Source organism: Zingiber officinale, chromosome 3B, assembly GCF_018446385.1.
Source record: "Zingiber officinale cultivar Zhangliang chromosome 3B, Zo_v1.1, whole genome shotgun sequence".
Taxonomy (NCBI): domain Eukaryota; kingdom Viridiplantae; phylum Streptophyta; class Magnoliopsida; order Zingiberales; family Zingiberaceae; genus Zingiber; species Zingiber officinale.
Window position 1 is genome coordinate 54,613,696 of NC_055991.1, and position 10,904 is coordinate 54,624,599.

Genomic DNA, 10,904 nt, shown 5'->3' on the forward strand with positions numbered 1-10,904 from the left:
CTTGGTTCAAAACACAATTTCTATTTTACTGCATATGGTTTTTAAGTGAATTACGCTAAGATGTCTATAGGTTTTATCCTTTTTAGTTGCTAGTTCCTTAGGTGAAGAAATCTTGACATTAGGATAGAATAACGATTATTGGTTATTTTTCTCAAGGATTGCAGACAAAGAAATAAAAGAAAGAAAAATTGATATAGATAAACCGCCTTTTTAAGTTTAAATGAAAAGAAATTTTATTAAATAAAAAATAAAATATCTAATATCAATTCAAAATAAGTGTTTAAATAGCCTAAAATCTTTAATAAACAAAACTAACCAAACAAAATTTAAAGGACCAAAATTAGGTCGCTTGCAACCCAGTTTATTTTATTAGGGAATTGTTGATGTAATTATTCTCTGAATCAAGGTTGATTAAGGTTGATTAATTTGACTAAACTCGAGTGGATTCAAGCTTAAGTTTCGATGTTTGTATTAGTACAATTTGCACTAATGATTTAACTCAGGTTTTGATAAATAACAAGTGAGTTAAGTTAGGTTTTATCATGATCTAACTTTGTTACCGAGTGTATAGGGTTGACTAACTTCACGGGTCAAGAAGACCTGACACCAGGCAAGAAGTCAAGTCAGGATATGCGATTTTCGAGTGGCAAAGTCTAGATATGGGATTTTGACAAGAGGAAGTCCAGATGTACGATTCCGGCAGGAAGACCTAGTGGGCCAGATTGACGTCAAGGAGGTAACTTGACACACGGTAAATAAAGGTAAGTCACTAGAAGAGAGTGACTAAGTGAGGGAGTGTCCTAGTTGAGTGGACAGTAGGCGTCGGTCCAATTTAGGTCCATTTCGGAAACTTAAATTGAGACCCTAACTAGATCCTAGTCTAGAGGACAGGGTTTAAGTTATAAAATAATCATATTATTATTATGCTAATTTTGTTTTACAGTTTAGATATTGTCATATTGGACTAACCTAACTTGTAGGGTAAAAAAGGAGTAAAAATGCCTAAGGTGAACAATACTCGAGGCGTCTTCAAGTATTGGAAGGTGCCTTCAGTACTGTTCATGGAAAGCACCTTCAGTGATATGGAAGGCGTCTTTTAATGGATAAAATTCAAACATCATCAACGATAAGGAGTAGCGAAGTCGGGATAAAGTTTTGCTTATGGAAGATGCCTTCCACACTCCTTAAAAGGGTGTTTCAACCAAGCATTCTAAAACAACTTTATACGAGCTTCTATGTGTCCGATTAGCATTCCAGATGCTCTAGCTTCTGCTACTGCCCTGCTATGACTCTACTATGCTGAATTGTCGCCGAGAAGCCATCTAAACACCGAGCTCGAGCCGACTATCTACAAAAGTGTTTGGTAACAAAATTTAAAGTTCTGTACTTAATTTTACACTCTTCCTATTCTTTTTGTACTCGATCCCCTCTTCTGGTAGGTCTAGAAGAGGCTATTAGTAGATGACTTGTCGATAGGTCCACGATGTTGGAGCAATCCCAATGGTTCGCGGGACCATGTGTTTTGGTGTTTGGGCAAAGGGTTTAAGTTAGGTTTACCCTTGTTATTTGATATGTGTACTTGAGTTGTGCAGGACTGCAGGTGACACATGTGACTTAGGTTGACGGCTTCAGGTCCGGTGAAGGATGGAGCATCCGAGGGACCGTGGACAAGGCAGCAAGGACAAGGGCCGAGGGAAGCGACTTCGAGGCATACGCGAAGGATGACATTGGAGACAAGCCGCAGGCTTGGATGCATCCGAGGGACGAGAGCCAAAGGAAGTAGGCTTGAAGGCAAGAGGTCAAGGCTGCAAAGAAGAGTCAAATGAGTCGTGAGAGTACGAGTGCATGAGAGATTGTACTCGGAGTAAAATCTTAGTTTTAGGGGTTTACTGTAGCGGCACTGTAGCAGTTACTGTAGCGAACTGTAGCAGTTATTGTAGTAGTCGACTGGTGTATGGACCAGTCGACTGATGCACTGTAGCAGATAGCCGTTGAGAGAGCCGTTGGGCTGACATCAGTCGACTGGTGCAAGGACCAGTCGACTGGTAACGGGCAAATCAGGTTCTGATTTGTTCCAAGCTCTATAAGAAGGAGCTTGGTATGGCCGGCCAAGGTGACGAAATTAGACTTGGTTAAAGCCTAATTAGTAGTCACCAAAGTGCTCAAGGTTCCCTTGTGTCCAAGTGTTGTTGGTGAGTGTTGTGGTGAGGTTTCTCCACCCACAAGGAGGTTGAGCTAGCCGGAGTTTGCCGGGAACTAATCCACCGACGGATTGAGGGATCGTCCACCTTACGGACACGCCGTGGAGTAGGAGCAAGTTATCTCCGAACCACGTAAACGAACGTGTTAGCGGTTTGCATTTCCATTCTTGTATTTGGTGTTTAGCTTTTTATTTGTGTTCGTTTGTATTCCGCTGTGCTAACATCGTAGGAAGCAAGGATTTGGGGGCGCCGTCTATCCAACCCCCCTTCAAGCCGGCCGCAAAATCCTCCAACACACGAGACCTGGGTCTTAGAGTAGGAGTCGCCGAATGCTCCAAACCAAGTAAAACTGAACTTATTCTTTTACTTGCCTTTTGTTTTCATGTTTTACTGCTACGTACTTAAATTTAAAATCTAAAAGAAAGGTTTTTCAAAACCATGTGATTCCCCCCCCCCCCCCCCCCCCCTCTCATGTGTGTCTCGATCCAAGTGGTATCAGAGCCATGTTCTACTCTGAATTGGTGCAACCACTAATCAAGCAGGGGGAACCATTTTTTGGATTTCAGTTTTTTTATCTTATTTGAATTGGTAAAATTTACCTCTTCAAATAATTATTTCTCATTCGGTTTTCACTCGAAGTTAGCGCAACACCACTTGAGTCGTTGAATTTTTTTTTCAAGCACTACTCCAAGACCAAGTTTTGTACCTCTTTCTAGTTTTCTACTTCAGTAATCAATGACCCAACTTGAGAGATTCATCACTGCTCTTCATCCTCTCTTCAAAAGAAATGATTTTCCGTATTGAAAGAAGAGGATGAAGGTCTACTTAAAGATAGACATCAAGCAATGATTCACCATCCAACGAGGGTACCTGGTGCCAGTAGACAAAACAACTAAAGTACCCCTCGATCCGGAAATGTGAAGTCTAGAAGAAAAGAAGAAAGCTCAGATCGACTCAAAATCATTGAACATGATCTAGTATGGACTCACGAAAGAAGAACTCAATCAAGTCGCCCTGCATTAGAACGCAAAGGAGGTATGGTACAAGCTTATCGAACTACACGAAGGAACTATCGACTCAAGGGTAACGAAGCGTGATCTACTATTGAATTTATTATTTAACATTAAAATATAGGAGGGAGAAACTGCAAGCCAACTATATGCAAGAATCAAGGATATCCTCAACGACTTGCACATGATCGAACATCAACTCGAGAATCATGACATTATCAGGTATGCTTTGAACTCGTTCCCTCGAACCTCACTATGGGCATCGATCATAGATGCCTATAAGGTTTCGAGAAACCTTTCAAAATTAAAGTTAGATACATTATTTTGTGAATTAGAGTTGCACGAACAAACTAACATCCCAAAGATCGAGAGGAATTTCATTTTTTGTAGGCACTTCAAAGGGAGCTAAACCCAAAGAGGAAATTGAATCTTAATCGAAATCAAATGAAGAAGAGTAGCTAGTGAACATGGTAAGGAAGATGTTCACTAGACACAAAAGAAACTTCACCAAACGCGACATGGAGAAAATGTCCAAGTCTGCATCCAACAAGTCAAAGGAAAACATCACATGCTACGACTACAACAAGAAGGGCCACTTCAAACATGAGTGCTTGAGCAAAGACAAGATCAAGAAGATAAAGCAAAAGAAAGCACTAAACTTGACTTGAGACGAGTCTTCCTCGGACGGATCAGAAGTTGACGAACCAAAGCAAACTAGCTACCTCGCGCTGATGGTAACCAGAGGCAAATCAAATCCAAAAGAAGAATCTAAATACGAGTTGAGCAACAGATCCACATCCGACTCGGATGAACCAACTGGGGTAACTTTTAATTATACTATAAAATTTTTTAAAATTATTTTCTTATTAAACAAAAAATTAACAAAAATTGAGGAACACACTAAACTTCTCCTTAAGGAAAATAATATCCTTAAGGAACAACTGAGCTTGATCTCCTTAATTGACCAAGTTCAAGACAGAAATTCAACTCAAGCTACAAATCTTAAGGAAGAAAATTCTATCCTGAAAAGTCAAGTTGAAGAGTTAAAAGAATAGTTGAAAAAGTTTACCTCATGATCCAAGTATCTAAATATGATACTTGAATCCCAAAGAGCTGTATACAATAAAATCGGACTTGAATACAAGTCCAACTGTACATTTAAATCATTTTTAACACTAACTCAAAATAAAAAATTAACTAAACCTTGGGTTCTGAAAGCATGCCTAACCACGCAATCAATACTATGTACCAAAAATAAATTCAAACTAAAAGAATAAAATCAAATCAAATAAACCTAAATTAACTAAAAATAAAATTAATTTAAACTTAAACTTAAACTATAACCAAGTCTAGTATAACTATAAAGTAAATTGACACAAACCTAAAACCTAAACCCAAAGTTCAATAATTTAGGGGGAGGCTACAAATTAGTTGACACCTCTAAAACAATAATTTACCCTGCTAGGTAATTAGGACTAGAATAAATAGAGATAAAAGTTTAACATGATAAATGGTGCTGAAGAAGCTTTGGATGATAGTAGGTTAGAGAAGCTCTGCCTATGCATGTTTAGGAAGATATGACTTCGACTTGGTGCATTTGACTTAGTGAAACTAACAAAAATTACCCCTTACTAATATTAACTAATTATACCAAAGTTTTGTATTAAGTTCAATGGATAGTACTATTTAAAAATTTTTGAAGTTGCGGTTACTCTAATAATATCCAGGTGAATCACCATAACTTAGATGTTTATCCAAAGAATACCTGTTTGTTGAACCCAAAGCTAAATTTAAATCTAACATAAGTTAAATCAAACTCTGAAATTCAACTTAACTCATCTTATAAACTTATAGGATTCCCTGATTAAAAATATAGATCGGGTGAGATGAATAAAGATTAAAATCAAAATTAAAATCAAATTCAAATTAAAATAAAATTAAAATAAAATTAAAATTAAAATTAAATTAAAATTAAAATTAAAATTAAAATCAAATTAAATTCAAATTTAAATTTAAATTAAAATTAATTAAATTAAAATATAAGTAAATTAAAATAAATCAAGTTAAAGCTAAGTTCACATTTGAGCTAAAAAAATTTTCCTACTCTTTAAAGGAATTTAAATGGATATTGGACAGTGGTTGTTCCCGACACATGGCTGGGATCAAGCAATGTTTACAAAATTAACCTTCAAAAGACTAGGAGCAATAGTTACCTTTGAAAACAACTGTTGGTGCAGGGGGCACCAGAATTGAACCTGAGTTTGGATGTTATCAAAGGTTTAAGTTAAGTCTTGTTGTGATCTGACAAGTTGACTGAGTGTGTGAGTTGTTTACTCAACCAGAAAAGCCCTAGTCGCGACAAGCATGAAAGACTTTGCAGATCATGGATGTCAGGTGGAAAGACCAAGTGGGTCGAGAGGACCCTACACTTGGCAGGAAAGCTCGATAGGTTTGAAGGACCGAAGATCGAGGGAAAGTCCTGGTGGGCCGATCTGATGCTAAGCGGCAAAGTTCAAATAGGTCTGGAGGACCAAGGTTTGGCAGGTAGGTTGAAGTAAGCAACTAGAGGAGCGACAGTGAGGTTGTGTTACAGGAAGGAACAAACCCTAGGTCGCTGATCCAATTGAAGAAACCGAGAAGGTTTCTAAGTTGAGATCAAGATAGTGTTTTGTCTTTTACTACTCATACATCTCATTGTATTATTGTGCTAACCTTTGTTTTGCAGGGAATTGTCTAAGGTGGCGTTTGGTTTATGGGTTTGGGAATAAGGGAATGGATTCATTCCCAAACCTTGTGTTTGGTTGATGGGAGTGGAATCAAGATTTTGGAATGAAATCCAAAAACTTAGGTATGGATAAAACCCACCCCCTCCCTTAGGTTTTGATGGAATAGGAATGTGAATTAAATTTTAGACAAAAATACCTTTAGTATATTTGTTCATTTTTTTTAATTTCACACTCTCTCTCCTTGTTCTCTCTCATCATATTTTTTCTCTCCTTATTTTATCATCACACTTGCTCTCTCAACATACTTTCTCTCTCCTCATTCTCTCTCATCACATATTATCCACCATTTTCTCTCTATATTCTCTCCCATCATACACTCTCTCTCCTCATTTTCTCTCTCTTTATTTTCTTCCATCACACTTTCTCTCCCATTACATACTTTCTCCTTATTTTTTCATTATACTTTCTCTCTCATCACACTTTTTCTCCTCATTATACTTTCTCTCTCCTCAATCTCTCTTAGCATATTCTCTCTCCTCATTTTCTCTCATCACACTTTTTCTCTTTTCATTCTCTCTCATCACACTCTCTATTTGTATTTTCTCTAATCACATTTTCTCTCTCAGCACACTTTCTCTCTCATCATACTTTATCTCTCTTCATTTTTTCCCATCCCTCTTTCTCTCTCAACCCACTTTTTCTCTCATCATACTTTCTCTCTCCTCACTTTTTCATTTTCTCTCGTAATACTTTCTCTCTCTTCATTTTTTCCATCACTCTTTCTCTCTCAGCATACTTTCTCTCTCCTCATTCTCTCATCACACTTTCTCTCTCTTCATTTTCCCCCTTCACTCTTTCTCTCTCAACCCACTTTCTCTCTCATTGTACTATCACTCTCCTCATCTTTCATTTTCTCTCATAATATTTTCTCTCTCTTCATTTTTTTCCATCACTCTTTCTCTCTCAGCACACTTTATCTCTCATCGTACTTTTTCTCTTCTCAATCTCTCCTATCATGCACTCTCTCCTCATTTTCTCTCATCATACTTTCTCTCTCTTCATTTTTCCCAATGCACTTTCTTTCTCATCGCACTTTCTCTCTCATCATATGTTTCTCTTACATTCAACTTTCTCTCTAATCTAATTTTTTCTCTTATGTTCCTGTAAGGGTAAAAAAGGAAATTTAGGTTCATTCTGATTGAAAATATTTAACTAACCAAACATCATTTTTAAGAATGATATCCAAGCTCATACTCATTCTCATTCCATAATACTATGATATCCATTCCCATTCTGATTCCTAGGAGAGAACCAAACACCCCCTAACTCTATTTTGCAAGGAACGACCTGATCGGTTGACCGAACAGGAGGATCAACCGACCGAACAGGAGGATCGGTCGACCGAACAGGAGGATCGGTCGACCGAACAAGGCTAACCCAGACCAGAGACTAGTTCAGACCAAAGCAGAGCACAATCCGATCAAAGCTTGATCGGTCGATCTAACCTTCATGATGTGGCACAGATCAGACCGAGCCAAAGCAGAGAAGAAAACCTGGCTGGTCGATCGCCTGAACTGGAGGATTGGTTGACCGAGAGATCTCTCATTAATGGAGCATTAAGTGCGAATCTTGGTGAATAGGGAAGGTTCAATGTTCGGTCGACCAAACATGGTGATCGGTTGACTGAACCATTAAACATCATTAATGCTCAATAATCGAATCTCGGTGAAGAAGGAAGGGAGCGGGTTTAATCGATCGAACCCGAGAATTGGTTGACCGAACGTTGACGATTCTTATTGTCACACCCCCAAAGGAGTCCCCGGCAGAAGAAATTTCGGCAGCATCTCCCCTGTACAGGTGACAATCTAAAACATTACTACATACAAAATATACATCAGCCACACTCGGCTGGAATATATACACAATAGAAATAATATAACCACGCAATTAATATACACAGCCTACCCCGCTGGACATAAATGAATAAAAACAACCACACAGTTAACAACAACCCACACGATTGGAAACATGCACAGCGGAAGCCACAAAATAATACGAACGTAAAACTAACAACGACACTAACAAAAACACCTGTCATCACAGACTTGACCCAAAATTCCCCAATGACTTGTTTAAAAGCAAAGTACGCAAAATTAACATACAATCCAAACGATAACAAAACCCAATAAGAAAAGAACTATTCTCGAGTGTGACGTAGGACCCAGGACTGGCGGCCGACATCTCTCCAAGCATCCATGTCTCATCTACCTGTTACCTGGCGAAAGAAAATCATTTTATGGGGTGGTGAGTATTGGAACTCAGCGGGTAAAGATAAGATAGTGCATGAACATAATATACAGATAGAAAGTGCCAGAAGTATACAGTCTCATAAGAGGAAATAACAGATACAAAAATAGAATCAAAACAAATGCTCATACCTGAAACCATATCCTAGGCTAGATATAGTAGGTTAGAACTGGTATTAATCTGCTACAGTACTGCTCATAACTACAGAGGTAATAAGCAAGGTATATATAAATTTCTAATGACTAAACATCGACAACGAGAATATATCTCAACACAAGCATATTAGCATATGCGAACAACAGCAGTGAGTAAGCAATAACAGCATATATAAATAGCAGCAGCCATAACAAATATAATAACAGCGTATGCACGGATGGTCACTCCCGCCCACCTCTCCGCACCATGACCCCTGTGTGGTCGAGAGGTCGGGTTAGTGACAGAATGTACACCACTCCAGCTACCACTCACACGAGTGGCCGAGGGGACAGTTGCATAGTAGCTAACTAGCTACATCTGCGACGGGGTCCCTGCTGCTCGTATTCCAGCTACCACTCACACGACTGGCCGAGTGCGGCACGACAGGACAAGCAGCATCAACTCCAGCTACCACTCTCTCGAGTGGCTGAGGATGCGGCATGCATGCAATGACATGATGCGAACAATGCAACAGTCATCATATATATAAGCATAAGCAAAAACAGGTATGCTACATGAAGCCAGCATGCTCAATATCGTACATAAATAAGCAACAGTCAAAACGTACAAACATGGTATCTAGTATCTGCTACTGATCATGGACAACAACAAGAGACTGTATGGATATAAAAACGAGTAACTCAAAGGTTTTGAGTGGAAGTATCAAGCATAGGAAAAATTACGAGTGGAGTCAAGGTAAAGCCATTCTTATCCAAAATAGCTCATGCACTAAGTTCGAAGAACTAAAGAATCAAAGTAAGAAGTACCCGCCTTTATAAAAGATCGTATCCAGAAATCCTACGTCGTATACCGTCTCAAATCAAAGTCCTGTATTAAAGTATTTTATTTAGCCAAAATCATATGAGGTAAATATCTAAATAAAATCCCCTAACTGGGTTAAGGGAAAATCCTAATCAATATAACCACTAACCCGAACTATTGAGTAACCCATCATGAATTAGGTGGATAAACTAAAACCGAATCTGATTAAGGAAAATCCTAAGAGAAAATCAGTGTTCACCCAAACAGAAATCGCAAGAAAACCCCCAAATTCTACTGCAAAACACAACCCGAGACCTTCAAGAGGAAGCAAGGCAACATCAAAACGCATTACAATCTCCCACCTCTAATGCAGTAAATTGAACCACGTAAGAAGAAGAATCATATCATTGAAACACATGGCAATCTATCCAAACCACTCCATCTAAAACTGTTCAGCATTTGGAAAACGAAAATCCTCCGGAAGACAAGAGCAAATTAGCAAAATCAACAAACCCACAGGGACCCTCACCACCTAATTCTGTTCATTGCACAACCTAAATCACACCAGTAGGAATCTGTTCCATTGAACAACTAAAAACCAAAATCATCACAAGACTTAAACATATTGAAATCTCATTACCACATCTTAATCTACTGCAGGAAAATCAAACCCAACATGAAGAAGCCATTCAACAATGAAACGAATTTACAACCTACAAACCCTACTAAAGGAAGAACCAAATCCACCATGAAGAAACCACACAACATTGAAACCAATCTGCCATCTACCAAAACTATCGCTAACCAGAGGAAGAACAAGACCTCCATCGCATCTAAACCCAAATCTGATCAACATCCAAGAGTACAAAAGCCTCACAAATAAAACAACGCAAGATCAACGAAATCGAAACCTATTTATACATCCTGAATCCCTTTCAAATAGAACGCAACCAATACAAGATGTACCTGCTGGCCAGCTCTCGTCGTGGTCGGAGGTGGTAGTGGATCAGGCGGACGACACTAGGGCAGGGAGAAGCCAGTCGGCACTAGGGAACAAGGACAACGGCGGTGTGGTGCTCGCGCGCAGAAAGGGTCAGCGGTTTTGGTGAGGAAAAATCACCAGGGGGAAACTCGCGTGAGGAAGAAGAGCGTCGGCGGCTGTGCTGGTAGGAACTCGCTAGAAGAAGATCCGACGGGGTCTTGGTGCTTGCGTGAGGGAAAAAGATCGCCGCCGTGTTGCTCGCGTGAGGGAGGGATTGCCGGATGTGGTGTCCGGCGACTGTGGCTCGCCGAATAAGAGGATCGGCGATGGGTTTTTGGGCGGCGTCGCGTGAAGGCTCGGGTTGAAGAAGCTCGGCGCTAGAGTGGGGGGGGGGGGGCGGGGGAAAGGTGGTGTCGGGTAGGTTATTAGGGTTGGAGGGATTTTATAACAAATACTTAGGTTTAGTGCAATTAAACCCTAAGTTGATTCCTTAATCAACTCCTACTTCCGGGTATTCCTAACAGGCTTTTATTGGCCCAATTAGTACATCTCCTCCAAATACATCATATGAGCTCCAATTAAATCCCAACAAATTTCTAAATTTTTTTAAAAATTCCAATAAGATTATTTTCTTAAATAACCCTATTATTTAATTATTAATTGTTCAGTATTTTACACTTATAAAAGTAAAGCTTGGGGTCCAAGGCTGATGATCAAGTTT

General features: G+C 39.2%; 1 long non-coding RNA gene across 1 annotated transcript; it reads right to left on the reverse strand.

Moving 5' to 3' along the window:
- Positions 1–7,987: 7,987 nt before the first annotated feature.
- On the reverse strand, positions 7,988–10,570 carry LOC121968299. The gene is made up of 2 exons (XR_006108052.1): positions 10,168–10,570; positions 7,988–8,212 (listed from the first exon to the last, which is right to left on the reverse strand). It is a non-coding gene; the product is annotated as an uncharacterized LOC121968299 (long non-coding RNA).
- Positions 10,571–10,904: the final 334 nt, after the last annotated feature.